Genomic DNA, 21,290 nt, shown 5'->3' with positions numbered 1-21,290 from the left:
TTTTTCAGTTCACGGAGATTAAAAAAAAATACATTTTCACATACAATTAAACTCACTGGACACCTAATTAGGTACACCTCTTCAACTGCTACTTAATGCAACTGTCTAATCAGCCAACCGCATATTAACAACTTAGTGTAATTAGGCATGAAGACATGCTACCTAGCCTGATCCGTCTCCCCAATGTGATGTTTGTGTATTGTATGTACAGTCGGCAAGGTCTGTCATCTTGGTTGTGGGCAAAAGACCTGCAACTGACAAATAAAGGCTATCTCATCATCTCATCTCGCTCTTGCTGAAATAAAACCTGAGCATCGAAATGGAAAAGTGATGTGATTTAAGTGACCTCAGCTGTTTTACAGGCTGGTCTGAGTATTTCATAAACTGCTGATCTATAGCCATCTGTAGAGTTTGTAGAGGATGTCTTAAAAAGAGAAAGTGAGCAGCAGTTTTCTCTCTTGAAAATAGCTTTTGATGTCCGTGGTCAGAAGAGAATGGCCAGACTCTCAAGAGTAACTCAAATAATCACTCATTACAACCAAAGTATGAAGAAGAGCATTTCTGAATGCACAACACCTATTAGTTCCAACCTAGCATTGTTTAAACACCACACCCTACCTGAATGTTGTTGCTAATCATAGCCGACCCTCGCTGCTGCTTTCAGCAGGATAGTTCACCATGTCACAAATCATCTTAAACTCATCTCTTGAACGTGGCAATGAGCTCACCGTACTCAGAGCACCCCTGGGATTTGGTAGAATGACAGATTTGCATTATGGATGTGCAGCTGACAAATCTGCATCAGCTGTGTGAAGCTATCATATGAGTATGGACCAAAATCTCTGAGGAAAGTTTCCAGCACAGTGTTAAGTCTATGCCACACAGATTTAAGGCAGCACTGAAGTTAAAGGGTGAGTCAACCCCGTATGGGCAAGGTGTAATTAATGAAGTGTTGGGTTTGTGTATATAGCACCGTATAAAGTCATATGGAGTCACAGCCCTTCATAGTAAGAGGCAGCTTGACCTCTTATACTAGACTAGAATAGAATATTGTCATTCAGAACATATAACAGTGCACATCAGAACAAAGTTTCATTTCATTTATTTATCAGGCTGGAAAGATAAATAAATCCAAATCTAAAGGTATATAAAAAAGGAATCTAGGATATATATATATACACATAAGAATGTAAGAGAAATTTGTCAATATGCAATATTGTTAGGAAAAAAAACTGTACAGAATAATACGAAGAGGTGGGGGTGCAGTTCTTCTATTATATGCACAATGCTTATTGTATGTCATTTACAAGAACACTCAGTGCTCTCTCTGTGCTGCTCCTTCAGGCAGTTTAATTGAAGTGACTGGGTAAGCTTACTATATATGTGGTCCTAATAAATCGAAACAAGCGGAGAAAGCTCCTGCCATGCTACAGTAAACAGTGCATTTTTAAGTGGAGATAGGAATTTAAAACAAAGCCAAGTGACTCAGTCAGGCAAGTTTAAACAATTTGCTGATGACTCTGCAATCAATCTGCTCTAACTGACCTCGACCACACCCCACACCTACTGAGGCCGGCGTCTTTCACCGTGTCCTCCAGTACAGAGGAGAATGTGGTGGAAAATGTAAACACCATGAGTCACATCAGGGCTCACGTCTAGCTGTAAAGCATTGCACAAACAAGCAGCAGTGTTGTGGGTCACAGACTCACAAATTGGAACCGCCTAACCATGTTTTTTATTTATAGTACCCTCATTGTAAGTCTTGTTACTCGGTGATGGATGAGTATCAGGTTACTAATGTAAAGTTGACTAGTTCTCTAAAAATCCAAAAAATGAGGCGTTAAATGTAACTAGGGCAAATAAGGTCTGAAATATGGCACTTTTAATGGCAGCGTCACTTGTATTTGTATATTTGAGAAGTAACTTCCAACAGTGTGTCTGTTTGCAGAATAAGACAGCTTATTTCTGTAGATATCCTCATAACATACACCTTCTGATTAAAATAAACCAAACTGCAGCTTTTAATAACTTAATCTTAAAGATTCATGTTCTAATTACTCCTTCTATCCACGGTACAGTGCGATTGTGTCAGCCTTTGGAGAGATGGATTTGTAATTGCCTTTTCGAGTACCATGATGCATTACTTCCCTGTTTTAATTAATAACAAATGATGGATTACTCTGAAGGCACATCCATATTTTTTTTAATAATCTCCTTCCTTTGTGTGTCTATATCCATAGCTGAGCCATTTAGCCTTTGAGAGATATATCTTTTTGGCATTGTGTATTACTCACTGCAAAGTTCTTGGTGTCTCTCTTTTTTAAATGATGCATCCTGATAAAAAGGGAGAGAGTTTTGTTTTATTATTTTACAAGTGCAAGTGTAATCTTTCTTTGGCAGGATGAACTGCTCTGTGTAGCCCAGACATGTAGGATTACGAGTTTCTTCTTTGTTGGTTATGGTGAACTCTACTTATTCTGACAGGAGCAAATATTAGATCAGGGGCAAATAATAAGAAACCTCTGTGTGAATGAAACCACTTCTTTCCCAGAGGGGAGTAGTGATGAAGACAGATTTTCTAAAGTTGGATAAAGAAAAAAAACAAGGCTCAGGGAGCAACTTTCATATTACTGCATGTAGGGGTGGGCGATATAAATGATATATGATAGAAACGATATAAATTTGGCCAACGATAGAGATTTTGACTATACCGCTCTATCGCGATAGCGCATGTTGATGATGTCGTCAAGCTGCGCCTGTTTTGGTCGAAAGCATCGCAGAGGCTACAACCATTACCATCTGCAAATTATGCTGGGCGACAGTCATAGCAAAGAGATGAAGCACTTTTGAAATATGGGGAAAGCCAAAAACTGCGCTTCCTCCACTTCCATAACATTGATTCATTAATGTTGAATTCTCTCGCAGCTGCTCTATTCCCATGCTGTTGCAGTATATTTAATAACTAACCTTGTATTGTGGATGAATAATCTCAGTTTTTCTCCTGACTGAAGTTTTGAAGCATCCTGCAATGCGATTGCATTTGTCCCTGACCACCAGAATCCCTCACGTTAACTTTTATCGAGTGGAAGAAAAGTTGGCGTTCATCCTCTAGCTTCACTGTGCTAATGTTATGCTAACATAGCTGTGTCGCTAGCAATCATGTAGCACAACATTATATACCAGGTAGTCCAACTTCAGTAACCCTGCAAACGCCACTGCTGTTTAGTTTTCTGTCTTCATTTATGTTGGAAGTGGTAGCAGAGCTGTACGTTTTAATTAGTTTCAAAAATCTCTCAGTCAGAACATGCTATGAAATGTTTAGGTGTAAACTAGCGAGCTAACTTCCTGCTAACTTCTAACTCCATTAAATTTAATAAATTCTGTTTTCATGGATGCCTGGATGTTAAACTTAATTGTTACACCAGCAATGCTGATGATTTAATTAAAGATGAAAGAATTTAGACCGTTTTTAACTGTGTTTGTTTGACTTTGGGACCTGGAATTTAGACCGTTTTTAACTGTGTTTGTTTGACTTTGGGACCTGAAGAGGACGGAGTTTTGGACCCAGATTACTCCGCAAAGCTCCTCACTACGGCAGCCGTAATGCTCTGACAATCCATCAAAACATTTTTTAACAGATTTCTGCACGCCTAAATCGGTTCGAGGTCAGTAAGCACAACCAGAATTCATACATAAGGCACACTCGATTTTTGAGAAAATTAAAGGATGTTAAGTGTGCCTTATAGTGTGGAAAATACGTTATACAGAAGAAAAGAATATATCGCGATATATACAGTGGGGCAAAAAAGTATTTAGTCAGCCACCGATTGTGCAAGTTCCCCCACTTAAAATGATGACAGAGGTCAGTAATTTGCACCAGAGGTACACTTCAACTGTGAGAGACAGAATGTGAAAAAAAGAATACATGAATTCACATGGTAGGATTTGTAAAGAATTTATTCGTAAATTAGGGTGGAAAATAAGTATTTGGTCACCTCAAACAAGGAAAATCTCTGGCTCTCACAGACCTGTAACGTCTTCTGTAAGAAGCTTTTCTGTCCCCCACTCGTTACCTGTATGAATGGCACCTATTTGAACTCATCATCTGTGTAAAAGACACCTGTCCACAGCCTCAAACAGTCAGACTCCAAACTCCGCCATGGCCAAGACCAAAGAGCTTTCGAAGGACACCAGGAAAAGTATTGTAGACCTGCACCAGACTGGGAAGAGTGAATCTACAATAGGCAAGCAGCTTGGTGTGAAAAAATCAACTGTGGGAGCAATCATCAGAAAATGGAAGACATACAAGACCACTGATAATCTCCCTCGATCTGGGGCTCCACGCAAGATCTCATCCCGTGGGGTCAAAATGATCATGAGAACGGTGAGCAAAGATCCCAGAACCACAAGGGGGGACCTGGTGAATGACCTGCAGAGAGCTGGGACCAAAGTAACAAAGGTCACCATCAGTAACACACTACAACGGCAGGGAATCAAATCCCGCAGTGCCAGACGTGTTCCGCTGCTGAAGCCAGTGCATGTCCAGGCCCGTCTGAAGTTTGCCAGAGAGCACATGGATGATACAGCAGAGGATTGGGAGAATGTCATGTGGTCAGATGAAACCAAAGTAGAACTTTTTGGTATAAACTCAACTCGTCGTGTTTGGAGGAAGAAGAATACTGAGTTGCATCCCAAGAACACCATACCTACTGTGAAGCATGGGGGTGGAAACATCATGCTATGGGGCTGTTTTTCTGCCAAGGGGACAGGACGACTGATCCGTGTTAAGGACAGAATGAATGGGGCCATGTATCGTGAGATTTTGAGCCAAAACCTCCTTCCATCAGTGAGAACTTTGAAGATGAAACCAGGCTGGGTCTTCCAACATGACAATGATCCAAAACACACCGCCCGGGCAACAAAGGAGTGGCTCCGTAAGAAGCATTTGAAAGTCCTGGAGTGGCCTAGCCAGTCTCCAGACCTCAACCCCATAGAAAATCTGTGGCGGGAGTTGAAAGTCCGTGTTGCTCGGCGACAGCCCCAAAACATCACTGCTCTTGAGAAGATCTGCATGGAGGAATGGGCCAAAATACCAGCTACTGTGTGTGCAAACCTGGTAAAGACCTATAGTAAACGTTTGACCTCTGTTATTGCCAACAAAGGTTATGTTACAAAGTATTGAGTTGTATTTTTGTTATTGACCAAATACTTATTTTCCACCCTGATTTACGAATAAATTCTTTACAAATCCTACCATGTGGATTCATGGATTTTTTTTTTTCACATTCTGTCTCTCACAGTTGAAGTGTACCTCTGGTGCAAATTACTGACCTCTGTCATCATTTTAAGTGGGGGAACTTGCACAATCGGTGGCTGACTAAATACTTTTTTGCTCCACTGTATCGTTACCGCACGTGCTTCAAATTATATCGCGATATGGATTTTAGTCCATATCGCCCAGCCCTAACTGCATGGCTCCCCTTCATAGATTACTGCATCAATAATAGCAATGTTGGTCTGTTGATGGAGCACAGTGATGGTTCCCAGAGATCAATTTATAACTACTATGAAGTTGATTGGTAATAAAATTAGTTTGATTGTCCTTAGAAGAGGGATATTAAACTAATTTTGCAGTGTAGGCCACATATGGCCCACTTTGATCTTAAGTGTCTTCAGACATTTAACTAAACATTTAATCGCTGACATATCCTAAAGAAAGAAGAAGTGCAATTTACGTCACAGTTTTCTACATGATGAATGTGTAAAATACCAGAAAGGTTCTGGTAGCTCATTGGCTAGACTGTCCTGTGTTTATAATAAAGTTATAGTAAGGTTATAATAAGGCTCTTTTTCTAAAGTTGATACTGGAAAAACAGCAATTTTTCTGTGATTTAATTGTTGATTTCGTAACTATTTGGTGTAGTGGGAATGGCAGTGGGGAGTTCTTTATCGAAAGAAAAACTTAAATACACGTTCGAAATCTATGCACATATTTACCAAAGCCTTACACTTGGCAAGATCTTTGCCGGGCCTTTTCTGGGCACTGTTCTTGAGGTGATGACGTAACCAGTGCGCTCCCACAGAGGTGCTGCATGCGTCAGCACAGCTTGTCATTTCTAAGTAAATTTTGCGTTACTACAACATAAAGAAGAATTTCATGACGCAGTTCAGCTGTGAAGGTTCAAAACACAAAAAAGGGTCAATAGTTCTGATAACTCAGGGCCATTACTGTGACGCAATAAGTGCCGGTTATTTGTTCTCTAAATAGCATTACAATGTTAGCTAATGTAGGCTAGATTGTTAGAGCGAATTAATTTTAGCTTTCTAAACTATAGGTCCGCTGGTATATCCTTAAGAGCTCGTGTACTATTAGTTTCCTATTCTGTTCAAACTTGTCTTCATTTGCCGTGTACCTAGCAACAAATTCTATGAAGAGCAGAGAAAACTTTACTTTGGGGCAAAGTAAAGTTTTTTAACCACATTTCACTTGTGATTGTAAAAATAACTATGATAATGCATCGAGAAACCTTAACATGAATCATAAAAGGGCTTTCAAAAGGGGAAACTTGCTTCTAGAAGGACTTCTTTGTTAAATAACTGGTTAGATGACCTGAAACAGTTACCCATCGTCCACCCTCAAGTGCATAAAATAACTCCTTTACATTAAATGAGTACATTTAAATTTAATGTTGTTGTAATGTTTTACTATATTATATACATTTTTTTTAATTTTACAAAGTAACTAACTTAGATTAAGTTAGCAAATTTACATTTATATTTAATGTTGTGAAATAGTGTTGAATATAGAAGTGATGAATACTCAGGTAACAGAGACAGTAATATAGAATAATTATGTTTCTCTTGTGTAATGAGCTGAAATGGCATCAGATATATTAAATAATACAAAATACTTCCAATGGCTGAGACATAGCTTGCATTATGTATATTAATAAAGGGCATGGATTCTATAATGATCTGGATTTAAAAAAAATATTAAAAATAAACATTTAAATTTTAATAGACAAACATTTCTTTAACAGATAATGTTCACGATTTCTGTTAGTAACCATTAAATAATAAGAAACACATTTCACATTGAAGCTAAATACAAAGAACTGCAGTGCCAGCTTGAAGAACTGGAGAAAATATGCATAGAAATGCAGAGTAAAGTCCAAGCACTGGTGAGCAAAAAACCAAAAAACTATTTGCAAGGATTGTATAACAAAGCACACTCTACAAACATCAGAATGCAAGAGGAGAAGTGACGATAGGAGAAAAAGCATAATGACATCCAGTGTACGCTACACAAACTGCAGAGGAGACATCAAGAGTTACTGGACATCCATGACAAAGTACAAGAAACAAACAACAATATGCAGGAAAAGAAAGTTTGAGAAGAAAAACATAAAGAACTGCCACAGGAAAAATGAGGAACTGCAAGAGAAGCATGAAGAAAATCAAGAAACATGAGAAGAACTGCAGAAAAGGTGTAAGAAACTTGAGGTGCAGCATGGAGAGCTTTTCAATGAGGTGAAAAGCCTCATAGCGCAGAACAAAGATCTGCAGGAACTGTGCCTGAAAAATAAGAAAGATCACTTGCTTTTGCTAGAAGAAGGACTCACTAAATTCACTGTGCTTCAAATTTAATGTTGTTTAGAAACAAATAATGATGGATATGGATCATAACTTAAACTGAGCTTTAATTGGATTCCTGTTTTGAGTTCTTTATTATTCTAAACCTGGCCAGTCCTGTGTTTTTGGTTCATGATTTCATTATTATCTTAGTGTGTTGAGTTTAAGAATGTTTACTTTTCATGGAGTTGTATATGCCTGTTTATATGATTTACTATTATACTCTAATGTTAGTTGCTAATTCCCCATGACTGTACCTCTGTTAGCGTCATAATTCCTTTCCTGTTTTGTTCTGATCACTAGTTTCCTCTTGTGTCTCGTTTTGGGTTTCTACTAACCGTCTGATGGACTCTTGATTGTTTGCCCCTGTGTCTCGTTCCCCCAGCTTTGCATTGTCCCTAGTCAGGCTTCTGTGTGTACAAATAGCCCAATTTTCCCTGTGTCCTTTGGCAGGATGTTTGTTTCTCTACCTTGTCTGTACTGTGAGGCTTTGTGAAACACTGAAATTTTTTTAACACAGTTTAGCCAGAAATTTACAGAGATTTCAAAACAATCGGACATCCATCTCCACAAAGGGACCTACTGGACACTTTTGTTATTATTACATCTTTAAAAAACTGTTCCGTTAAATACTAACAAAGAAGATTGTTGCACAATTGGAGTCAAGGCTAATTATTAGACAAGATTATCAATAAATAATTATTGATAATCAACACATGTTTTGGAGAAATCGTCACACCAAAGCAAGAACATATTTTGTGTTAGACAACAGGCTGTGACTGTAAGGCTGTTTCAGCAAATACTTTACCTACTGTTTCACTTTCTTAGTAATTCAGTGTAATGGAGAAATAGAGAACAGTCTGCAGTGTTTATTGTGATAACTACATTTGTTATGTAGATTTAATTGTCACGTACTTTGCATTTAGGCTAAATGTAAACAACAGGGAATTCTGTGAAAGATTTATCATCTACAGAGGAAAGTGTGAATGACTGTAGTTAATTATTCTTATGGAGATTGAAGATGATTAAGAGAACATCACATTAATAATGTCTACATTTGTTGTAGTTCAGCTGTTTTGGGTCAGTTTCTTATGTCCTGAGACTTGCCAAAAACCTGTTCAAACGTATTGCGAATATACATAAATAATTTTTGCTAAGCTCTAAAAGTGTGAATATACAACACATTGTTCCTGCAGATAAACTAGTGGACCCTGTGCCCTTGAAACAAATGCATTTGTGAGGTATCTTTTGACCTCTACAGTGGTATCAGCGGTTGCCTTGTATGTACTAAACTCACCTGCCAGTAAAAAGTTCCTACAAACAGTCCTCTGCTATCGCTGCTTCTGACACTCCTGCTTTTGATGATGATGACTTTTTCTGGGAGTTTGTGGTGACATTAGATTTGTTCTACACATCATCAATCAAACTTAAAAGCAGCAGGTAAGCCACCAGTAGAAACTGCACCGAAACACATCAAAACCTCAATTAGCCGTGGTCACGTGAGGTGGGTGACAGGAACCACACTCCACAGCAGCATTTCAAAACATCTGCACTGCATAAGCTTGACACAGTGTTGACACGTCAGTGTGAAGTAGCCCTACCAATTATATATGTTGTTTGCTTTTTGGGCTTTTCCTCATCTCCTAACTCCTGCATCAACGTCAATACATTGTCTTGCTTTTTGTTAGTAAGTCTGCTTCCTGCTCCTGCTACCATCCACCAACTGTGACGTTTACTTTATTTTCTTGCCAAATACCTGCCAAACTATTGTTTTAAGCCTCGTAATAATCTAACAAAGAATAAATGACTGTTGAAGTTTATTTAAAACGACATACACTTTGTAAACCCCTGAGAACGCTTAACTTCAAAAAGCAGAGTTCTTTCAATTGGCTATGAGAGCAGACGGTTAAACTTCGGCAATTTGGTAGATCTTGAATTTTAAATGGTTTAAATTATTTCCTGGCAGCACAGCCAATATATTAGGATCCCTGCAGGAAAGTAAAGTCTGTAAAATATGGCTGGTGAAATCTGCTTTAGCTGAAATGTTTTCACCTCTGCCAAAATCTTAAAAACCAGAATACAATTATAGGCTCAAAAGTAAACACTGAAAAAATGTTTGTGCTTTGAATGTGTTTTTCTATTGACGGTTTAATTCCTAAGGTGAGTTTCTGAGAAATTTTGTAGCCACTGGAAAATCACTTGAGTCACACCTGAGTCTTTTGTATTACAGCTGGAAATAAACACACACATGCATGCACACAAACACACAGAGTGAGGTTGGTTGCACGAGCCATGTGCTTGTAGATATCTGTTGGCATCTGGCTCTTATTTCCTTTCTTCATGCCACAGGCCCAAAAGCTTTGAGCATGAGTCACAGGCCTCAGACCTCTGGGACATCCAGGCTCGCCTCTAAAGGGACAATACATGATCGCTGGAAATGTCACAAGCGTTTTGCAGAAATACAGTAAATGAGTCAGACGCAATCTTTAAAAAATGAATCTTTTTACACCACAGGGATCACGCTTTTCCACACCAGACAACCGTTTACTAGATTAAACACATTCAGCCCATTACAGTGAGCTACTACTATTTCAGTATTAGGTTTACTTCTTGTGATTAATTAGCTGAACGATTTAAAAGACACGTTCTCACTCATGGCTTTTTTTTACTTCTCCTGTCAAGATTGTAGTTTTTTTTTTTGTTTTTTTTTGTTTTGTTTTTCTAAGTCCATCACAGCCCTCGTATGTGTTTTTGTTTCATGGTTCGTGGGATGTGCCGTTATTGCACAAGATGTTGGCGCAGACGTGCTCGGGAAAATATACACACATAGATTTTTTTATGAAATGAAAATAAGAGACAATCACATGTCACAAACTGCATGGCTTAAACCATGAGGGCTTTCTCCTGAACAACACAAAACTGGGTGTAATTTTCAAATGAATGAAGATATCTGATACGTTAGCAGCGTGCTGTTTTTATCTTTATAACTGTTAATAATTTCTCTTAGCACTTATTCAGACTTTATGGATTATACAAACTGTTTTGATTCATCTAAGCCTGTTTTGGTCTAGTGTTTTGGACTCTCTATGATTAGTGGTGGAAGTGTGGGAACAACACTGGGGCCAGAGGCCATGCTTTGTTCTCTTTCTGCTGTGCTCTGGTCCATTTTGGCCCTTAGGGGACATTTTGAGGAAGGTGGGCCGTAACAAGGATTCACTGAGTCACCAGTCGCACAGGCCGCTTGGCAATTTCCACAGTGTATTCAAATGTGCGTCAGAGCACTTGAAACACGGCGGTGGAATATACAATAATCAGACGGAGGCAATGTGCCAGCTTGGGTGCTGGCAGGCATACAGGATGTCTCAGTCCTCTGCATTTTACTGCTGTGTGCCTGGTTTGCCCTCTTATCTCATCCAGGGCTGAATATGGAGGAAATGTAGCAGACCTCTACTTCCCAAACTGACAGCTGCTCCATGTGCTCTGTCTGTCTGAGACTCTGTGAGGGGTGAATCCTTTACATAGATGACGCAGTAAAAAGAACAAAAAATGCCATTTTTGTACTTATTTCCACCAAATTTTCACCAAAATCCTTAATATGATCAGAAGCAGCCATGAATCCATCGCTTAAATTAGTACAGCTGTGTGCAGCGGATGTCTCATATTTTTATTCTCGTATTTTACACCACAACAGGCATATATTAAAAACACTCAAGGATCACTGTGTTTGATCTGAATGAATCTGCACCAGTTTTCACAGATTTGTGTGTTTTCAGTATGAAAATGTGCTGAGTGCCACAGACAACACATAACACAGGAAGCTGTGAAGTATTTAAAGCACAGCGGTCTATGGACGCAGGTCGAAGTCCAGAATAAAAGTATAAAATAACACAGAAATCACAGTAAAACACAAGTACAGAGGTTTTATGGGGTAAAGCTACAATATCACAGATGAATTGCTTATGTCTAATTATGTAGTTAAATGATTTTATCTGGTGGGTTTCTTGTTTAGGTGAAGTGTGATCCCTGTAAGCTGATCATACAGTGTAACACCCTTTGTCGGTAAAATAACCGAATAAGATGGAATTAAAGCAGTGGAATGCTTTTCTTCATTCAGGGTGTTTTGTTCATCACTGTTATTACTGTAGATGTTGTATTTTTCCCACAATGCAAGACACATGTTCAGACTAGCAAATGAGATTTATTTTGAAAGTAAATTGAATTTTCTGAAATGCCTTTTATGGCTGGCACCAAAGACCTGGGTGGGGTGAGGGGGTTATAGCACCTCCCATAAGACCCGGTTAAAATTATTCATAATAATAAAACATAAATGCACTTAAGTAATGCACATTGAGTAACATCGCATACCTCCTACTCATCCACATCGACATATATGAATGCATTACTGCTGTGTGTGCCATATAAAAGAATATTAAAGGAATATTTTGTGATTCTAACATGAAAGAAAAGAGCATGCTTCAATAACAGTAAATATACTGGATTTGCTTTTTATAGCTGAATGGACTGTATGATTAAAGTTGTTAAATCTAATAAAAGTTTAAATAAAATCTGTTTTTTTTCCTCCCACAGTGCGGGTCAGACGTCGCAGTAACCCGCCTCCTTCTGCTTCTGGTCTTCTCTGGTACAAATGCACAGTTGTCCAGTCAGCCAGCTGGTCATGACTGTCAGCAGGACCTCGGCTCAGGCTGCGGATAGAGGCCAGATGGTGAGGCTCTCTCTCTCACACACACACACACAGATGCGTGAGTAGTACATCCTTCTCTGAATAACGAAGGACTCGTAGCTACCTCAGTCGACCTCGCTACATGCTGCTTTTATTTCAAAGGCAGAGCGAGAGCTCAGGGGGAGAAATATGAACTGTGCTTCAGAAGCGAGGTCAGTGAACTGCAGAACTCTGTTAAAAATTACAGACAAATCAAAACAATGGTAATACACTCATGAGTCACTCACTGAGTTTCTTATTGGCTGCAGTTGTAATACAACATGGCAAATACAACATGGCAGGTTTGGACAATGCAGGTTGGTTCAAGACCATTAAAACTGTTAAACATTTTTTCCCCCTGGTTCAAGACTTTTTCATGGAGGTTAAAAAAAAGTGTGAAGACGTGCGTGTGAATGTGTGTAAAGCCCACATAAATTGTCACTTTAAGCTTTTGCTGTACTCAAATAAAATTGTTTTTGTCCCGTACCTCTGCTTTGTTGTGTGCGATCAACTAAACATTGATTTTTATATAGAATATTTTTTCTATCCTTCAAAAATATAATCCAAAATATTCATAAATCCAGGGGTTGCTTCAACTTCTAAATTCTTTTAGTAAGACTGTTTCTGTAGAAAAGAAAATCTTTCAGATTACATTAAAAAAATTTTACTGGAATGAACTAATAGTTAACATACCTGTGAATGCTGCACTATTAAAATAAAAGCATGCAGTACAAAGTGGATATGTCTCCCATCAGTTTGTAGTAAAAATACAAGTTTTGTTTTGTTTTAAATAGTTATGAGGGCTGAATTTGTGGACCTAGAATATATGCTGTAAGCAAAATAAGAACATACATCATGACTCATGTAGCAGTTTTCAGGCTTTAGCTTCAAAGGGTTAAAGACATTTGTGTAAAAAAGAAAAAAAAGATGAAGAGATAATAGCAACACAACAAACAATAAGCAGACGTTTTAATCAAAACGGACATCTGTTATTCCCAACACGCTGTGAGTCATGTTTGCCTGAACTCTGCTATTATCAACTCATATTTACTGTCATTACTCACGTTAATGAAAGGTTTGGGCGGGCCCTTTTCAGGGCAGTGTTTGACCAGCTGAACTGTGCAGTTTGTTCTACGACAAGAACCGTAACCTCAGAGAGGCGACGCGGGCAGAAGTGAGGAAAAAAGCACACTGATTTGAGGTGCAGGATGATTAGTTCATGATTACTTGATTAACTTGTTTTTTATTAGTTTTTTTTCTCACAGGAAATTCATAGAAAAATGTCTTTTGTAGCAGATCTCACCTCCTGTATGCATTCAGCATACCAATTTTTTTCCGTTTTGAAGTAAAATTTTCTTCAATCTCGTTTATTTATTTTGATTTATTTGTGTTTTACATGTACGGTGACCCCCCCCCCCCCCCCCCCCCCAAATCACATATATTTATCATGTTTTTTCCAATTTATCAACAACTCCATATTTCTTCTTAAAGCCACACTAAAAATCTTCACCTTTTCATTCTTTTAAGAACGTCCGTCTTTTAAGCGCAGCACTGTTTATGTGCAGTGGATAAATGCGCTCCATATGCTGCGTGCATGCAACATACAGACACTGCAGCACGAGAAAGAAAGGCCAGTTTTCGCAGCTTAGCCCTGCAAGGTCTTTTCAGTCGCTATTTATGTCAGCGGACGTTGCTTCAGGAAACAAATGTCCAAGCTGTGCTGGCAGAAAAAAGGAAAAGAAAAATCAGTTACTTTTTTTTTTTTTAACAAACTTAAACCCCACATGGTTTAATTCATCTAGCAGTTAGTTTTGCCCTCCTATTCAAAGGCTGTTTATCTCAGAAACAGATTTTTACATTTGGACGCTCGCTAGCAGAGACGACTCTGGTCTGGACGGTGGTGCCTCTGGTGAAGTGGACTGGCAGACAGCCAGCGCTCAACTGAAACCATGTGGGGATGCTTGAACACTGGTAGTCAAAAACATCTCAGCTACTATGTTCTTCTTACACCCTTCACCTTAACTTCAGCTTGATACTTGTAAAGTGCTTTCTTTATTTTTCTTCTTGCCTAAAGTAAAATATCTACAGCATCACCGGGTTGTTGTTGGTCACGGTCGTCTTAAATGGAGACTAGATTTATCTTTCGAAAGATTGAAAAACAAGATGCGTTTACAGCTACCTTATTTTGTTTTGCAATTCAAAATTATTTCATCTTCGTGCAGGTTTCTCCTGTTTTAAGCTTAAATGTGAAACTCAATGAATGCTGCATGTGGTGTGTTTGTCTGGCGACCTAAATAAGTCAGTGATTTAGTGCTTCTGTTCATCACAACCAGCCCATGGGTTTCCCCTCAGGGCCTTTTTACTCTTTTGAAATGTCAGTCTTTAAGCTATTCTATTCTATCCTACAAATTAAGACCCAATACAGCGAACATTAGCCAGCACCAGTATTTAAAATTGACTAAATAATAAACAGTGAAACTCTCAACCGTTCTGATGTCCTTGCCCCAGCTGCACTCAGTTTTAATAAATCTTGTGTTTTCTTAAATTACACAAAGAACATATAATGAATTGGCGTATTCTTGGGGGACTATTTTTATCTGCAGAATAATACACATTTGTTCGCTTAAGAGTGTCCATGGTAGGAGAATAGTGAGGTTGTGTCGGGGAGAAAAATATAAATAACCAAAGTGTCCTTCTGATAAATGTGAATGAAAGTAGTGTTTCCTACTTCTCATCCATCTGAGAGTGTTTTAGTATCCTCTGTGGATGTACACTGGATGAACTCCCAAAACCTTTCCAGAATTAAAATGAAATCTCCTCTCCCTGTTTTCTGGAAAAGGATCTACTATTAAAGGCTTTACTTGTAGGGACCACCATCCATGCTCGTCATCCTGACAGACTCTGTTATTCTAGGCAACTGCACCGCCTGATGTGTCTCCAAGTCCCGCAAGCAGTCTCATTCTAACTGCATCTCTGTGATTCGCCGCCACAAACCGTTCCCTCTCACTTAATCTGTCCGTTTTCTGCCGCCCTCCTTCTGGCCTCACGGGCCCCGCCTCTTTCAGCTCATTTACCCATGAGTCATCGCTGTGGTTTGGACTGGGGATCAAGAGAGTGCAGATGGATGAATACGTCTCAAAACAGAAATGGAGTTAAACCCACAGGGTTAAGGGAAACCTGGATGCAAATCTTTATATAATTTCTCGCCTTAATTATGTGCTGAAGTTGCCCTCTAGCCATCGCTAATATGGTGAAGGTAAATAAAATACAGAATGCCAGTTTTGGATGTGAAGAGTACCTGATTTGCATTCGCCCAAGACGTGAAACTCAACACTGACAAAAAGGTGAATTAAATATTGCGTTCCAGCTCAGGGCTGAGAGGAGTTTGATTTCAAACAAAGAGGGAAAACACACACAATCCTTATCATGTGTGATAAAACAAAGGGAAAATTCTGGTTTATGACAACTGGGTGTTCCCAATAGTCATATTTAACTATATATACTCATCGTCTTAATAATAAAGTAAGAAAGTAAAGGGGTAAGAGAGATGAGCAAAGAAAGCTCTGAGTAGGTACTGCACATGCCGACTTACAATACCTACTCGAGTTTCTGCTCCTGAGCAATTAAGGATTAAATCAACGTAATGTTCTCATGTTAAGAAATTTCATATTTAAAAAAAAAAAAAGCCTCCCAGCCTCCCTAAACATCTGGCCTCTCGTGTTTCGTGTATTAGATTTCTTAGCAATGTTTCCACAACCAAGTATTTCTTTCTCACAGTAGTTTGTTAAATTAGCTTTATGTGATAAACACAAGGCTTAAATAATAAGAGGGTATATTTTTATTTATTTATTTTTTATGGATTTATAATTTTTTTTATTTAATAAAAGGGCTTTTGTGAGTATAAACATATTCAGGTGTGTTTCATTCATTGAAGGACAGTCCTGCACCTTGTTATAATTGAGATTTTAAGATTATGATTTTACTTTTAGGCTCCATTCTCAGAGTTTTATCAGTTTTATACGTTTGTATTTATTTTTTTATATTTTTAATATCTTTAATTTTATCTTTGTGTGTGTTTAGAGGATGATTTTGGGAGTTAATTTCACAGTGGTGAGTAAAAAAAACAACAAAAAAAACTGATTGTAAGGTTGAAATAATTAGCAGCGTTCCTCCTTGAACAATGAATTATTATAAATAAAACATTTCAGTAGGACTAACTCACGTCTGGACAATCTTGTTTAAATAATATGACAAACTTAACAACTTTTTTTTATTATTCCTAAATGATCCAACCATTAACCTTTTGGCAGCGGACAGCAGTGAGCCAACAGCACCTGGAACCAATCTCACTGTGTAAATTTCAGTTTTTGCATTGTGTTGAGTTACAGCTACTTGTTGTTGAGGGTTTTTTTCTATACATAAGAAAAACACACACACGCCTATACATATTCATGGGTGCTCGTATCGCTGTGGTCTCTGTGATGCACCAGGTACACGAGTGTTTGGGAGGTCTGCTCATCCCGGTGCCGAGGCACCGTGGCGTCTTGGCAGCCACATTTACAGGCCTCGTGCTTCACGTTTTGTTGAGCTGTACAGAGTTGAGGGTGAATTTAAAAGTTGGGTTTACAAGCCACGAGAGGCAAAAATCCATCTCATTATGTGTTTAAGCATTACACTGGCTTTGTTTGCTTCTTGCTTCACTGTAATCTCCATCTCCACCCTGGGCGACTTCACAAAATAAGCTGTCAGGGATTAGTCACGATTTCTGCAGCTCTCTATGACTTTCATCAGCTCGGACAGACTTTTACTCATTTTACACTAACAAGGTTTCCCTCCTGGAGATGTTCATTTATTTTTCTATAATTGGGTGTACTTTTCAGGGTTCTTCATTCATTTCCATCTAATTGGGTGTATTTTTCATGAACAGACTTGACAAACTAAGTGAATCAAATGAGCCTCCACCTTAGAGTCCCATGTTAAAATATTTAATCCTTATCTGAAGCTAGCGAAGCTGCTGGTGTTTAACGTAAGCCAGATCGCAGTTAATCACTGCTTGAGTCAGCCCTCATTACAAGGCAAAAGGGGAGAGATGCAGCAGGCTCGAGCCCCAGATTGCAGCCCTGTCGTCTACGTATACTTGATGTGGGAACATTGGTACTGACAGGGACATATATTGTTACTGCTGAAATTGCTATGTTGCACAGACTACCTTTGTTTTCGTGATGTTTTCTTTCATTTAGAAAACACAAAAACCTTTGAGGAAAGAGCCCAGTAATAACCTGCATGCACATGGTTACTGTTTTTCACTTTTATGACCCGTTTTCTACATTTTTTTAACCTCCCCCTGTAAAAACTAACAAAAACACAACCCTGTGATGCCAGATGACACTATTACTTGGCTATGTACAAGCTGGCTTGTTGCAGTGGAATTGTCTTACCTGTGCACATATGCATCTTCACTGTGAGGCCATAATTTCCACGTTACTTTGCTTTTCAGTGGCAAATCCAGGTGTGGTGCAAATGATGCCTTATGAATGCAGCCATGCACGGCTTAATTTCGCTTCACACACGATTGTTTCTCTCATTTGTAATTTAGCTGTTGTTTGAAATTGTGTTTGTGGGTGTTGAGCTGTGCTTTGTTTGCTGGTAGCACAAAGACAGGAACAAAGAAAGTATTTGCATTGTGTTTGACTCTGCGTAGATTGCTGTTTGGGAATAATGGTTCAGATCCTCCGAAAAGTTTTTTTCTTAAAGAAATTTGTGTTGTTTTATTTTTATTTGGAAAGAAGAGGATTGGCATTTTGAAACTCTGAACTAGCTTATATGAAAAAAACAGATACTCGCATGCTTGTAAGATCATTTTGAAGCTAGGTGTGGGTTTACTGGTGTGATTTTTACACATTTTTCACATAAAATAACAACTTAAGACCTTTGAGGAGGCTCATAGGTTTATTTTTGTGCATAAAAGGAAGTTTTTTCTTCCCACTCTTGCCAAAGCGCTTGCTCAGTAAGGGTCATAAGGTTTTTGGCGTTCTCTCTGTTTCTTTTTGTATTATTGTACGATATAAAGAGCGTGAGGCAACCGTTGCTGTGATTTGGCACTATATAAATAAAATTGAATTGAAATTCAACTGAACATTTGGTCAGACTGACTCCTTCATGTTAACTTTGGGGCTAAGCCTATGGCAGATTTTCACGACACTTGAGCTCGTCATCTTTGAACTGGAAGTCACACTTTGTGCTTTATCTTATTTAAAAAGGCTAAGCAACAGTAGAGCATATTTTGCAAGTTTTGTCCACCACAGCTGTCAGTGAGAAGAGTCAAATTGTTTGCTCGTGCAGCATGAGAAATGTCTATTTTAATTGTCCACACCCTTTTTACCCTCAGTTTTCTCCCTCCATGGAAAAGAGGGAAGTGTGCCATCCGGTTACTGGAAGAGCCAGCCGACCATGTGGAAAGTCTGCTTCACACGGGCATTCTTTCATAGCGTGTAGCTTGAGCTGCATGTGTTTGAATGTAGGCGTGTGTGCTGAGAGGGAAACCTTTCTTCGCAGAGTCACTATTTTGACTCTGCTCTGGGCCTGATTTCCTTCACTTGTGGTTCATCTAAAGAACAATCACATCAGTAAATGATGATTTATAAATTTAATAAGGTTTTAAGACTGGATTATGTTGATTGCAAGAGAGGAGTCGAACCATGAAGCACCAAAGCAGCTTACAGTGTTAACCCAAACTTGGCAATCGGGAACTTAAAACTAATAAAGGCTGTGTGGTGGGGAAAACCCCAGGTCTCCTGCTAGTAGTGTAATTTAAATAAATAAATAAATGTAACATTAGAATTATCCACTTACCTAATGTCCCAAGGGGAAAACACAAGCAGAGTCAAAGGCGGATTATGTTTTATAAAGCCTGTTAAATTTGGGGGCCCAATAGAAATTGCTGCGAGACACAAGCACAAATACAAGGCATTTCTTTGATTTATTCATGTTTCATTTGCAGTTTGTTTCTAAATATTTCAAAACACCTTTAGTGTTAGCCTATCTGATAGTGTAATGAATCAAAAAATAACTCCCACACACACGTTTTGCTACTTTACTACAGCATTTTGGTCTACATGACCTGGAGAGTAGGCACGTACACCCAAATTACAAAAGCTGTGTTTCAATAAAATAGAAGCTGGATCAGTTATCTGTCTTACAGGACCACCGCAGTGAGCTGCAAAGTCCCATATAAGAAACCTGCAGTTTGGTTGGTATTGACCTATACAATAATAACAATAATTCTCTCTATATATGTATATCTGTCTAAATAATTACTTAAAAGAGCCTTTATGACAAATATTAGACCAAAAATGAAATGACGAAGCAAGCATTCATTGATATTTAACCATTTTTCAATTTAATTCGTCTGAAATTGTACGCTGAGGGGTAAACGTCTCAAATGTAAAGGGTGCAGTTGTAACTGTCATTTGCATTAGAAAGGAGCTAAAAGATGCTGACAGAGGGGTGAGTGGTACAAGACGAACAACAAATAATAATTTGGATGTTTCTGCTACATACATGTAAAGCGCTATACAAATACAAGCCAAGCCATTTATGTGTATAATTTGAAAGAGGCAAAAATGTCAGTTAATGACAGGCTTCTATTTGATCGTCATTAACATTTAGTACAAATCAGCATGTCTTTCAAGGTCAGTGGTTTCAACACGCTCACACTGATGACACTCACGGTTTACAGTTTGACTGTAAGAGGAGCGCCGCAGTGAATAACAGCGTACCCTCAGGAGAATCTGTTCGTTCTGATCTCAAACAGCGCCGAGGGGGTTTACATTCAAATGTTAATGCCTGGTGATGAAAGGAAAGTGTATGATGTTGGAAAAATGTTCGACCATGAGCTGCTGCACCTCCGTTCATCTATGCAATGAAATATGTTAGCCTGGAGGTGAAGCGTGGACAGGGTGGTGCAGTGCTTCAGAGAAGCGAGGCTGCTGCTGTAAAGCAAAAGCAGCAAAAATCATTTTCAACCATCCGTGCATCCATTTTCATCTACTTATCCTACTCAGGATCATGGTGGGGCTGCATGCTACTCCATCTATAACAGGGCGAGAGGCCGGGCAGGTTGCCGTGACGTTCACGAGATTCATGACTAAGAAATTTAAAAACTAGTGTCTGAGGTGGGATCCAAAAAAGAGGCACAGCGGTTGGATAAAGACAAGTACATGTGGGCTGCAGTAATTGAGGATGTATATGCTGCGTCCTCTGACACAGGATCTGTGACACAGGTTTACAAAAAACTGGACGGCCTGATCTATCAGCCAAAGATGACAGACTCACTGCAATTACTGAACAAAGATCCACAGAGTAATGACATCCACAAGAGATGAAAGGGCATCAATTTTATACTTATATTAAATATATATGGCAGTGCAGTGGTAATGGCTTTTTAATGAATTTAGCTTTATTAACCTTTTTGTAGTTTTTGAAGAGAGCTGGGCCTTTATCTTCATCTTACCTCCATGATTTAAGTACAGAAAAAAAACGAAACAGAAAACATGATGAATGATAATTTGCATGTAAAATGTTTGTACAGAGAGTTTAAATACAAGCTTGTGCATTTCCACTGTTCGTGAATGTGTTTATTAACATTTAATTCTTTCCTAACCAGCATGCTTTTGTTTCAGGCTTTGTGAACATCCTTCTGTTAACGATTACAGAGTAAAGTCGGCCCAGCTCTGAATTTCATCTACCAACCGATTCCTTTGTCTCCACAATGTACGCTGGAAAACAATTTCCTAATATATAAATGTGATTTTTCAAATTTTGTTAAATAATGTCAGAGTTGTTTTTGTAGCACCAGTGAAAAATTGTAGTTTTATCCAGCTACTTTGAAGCCAGTGTAGCCTAAAAATGTGGATCACAAGCTAACAGGATGCTCGAT

At 38.7% G+C, this 21,290-nt stretch overlaps 1 long non-coding RNA gene across 2 annotated transcripts in view; it reads left to right on the top strand.

Annotated features, from left to right (window-relative positions):
• LOC309693787 overlaps nucleotides 1-21,290 on the top strand; it is a 96,279-nt gene that overhangs the window by 32,133 nt on the left and 42,856 nt on the right. For both annotated transcript variants that reach the window (XR_014272703.1, XR_014272704.1), the window contains one exon: nucleotides 12,220-12,355. This is a non-coding gene — a long non-coding RNA (uncharacterized lncRNA). The remainder of the gene's footprint in view (nucleotides 1-12,219; nucleotides 12,356-21,290) is intronic.

Source organism: Aulonocara stuartgranti (assembly GCF_965226115.1).
Source record: "Aulonocara stuartgranti genome assembly, chromosome: 18".
NCBI lineage: Eukaryota > Metazoa > Chordata > Actinopteri > Cichliformes > Cichlidae > Aulonocara > Aulonocara stuartgranti.
This window is presented reverse-complemented; position numbering and strand designations above follow the sequence as displayed.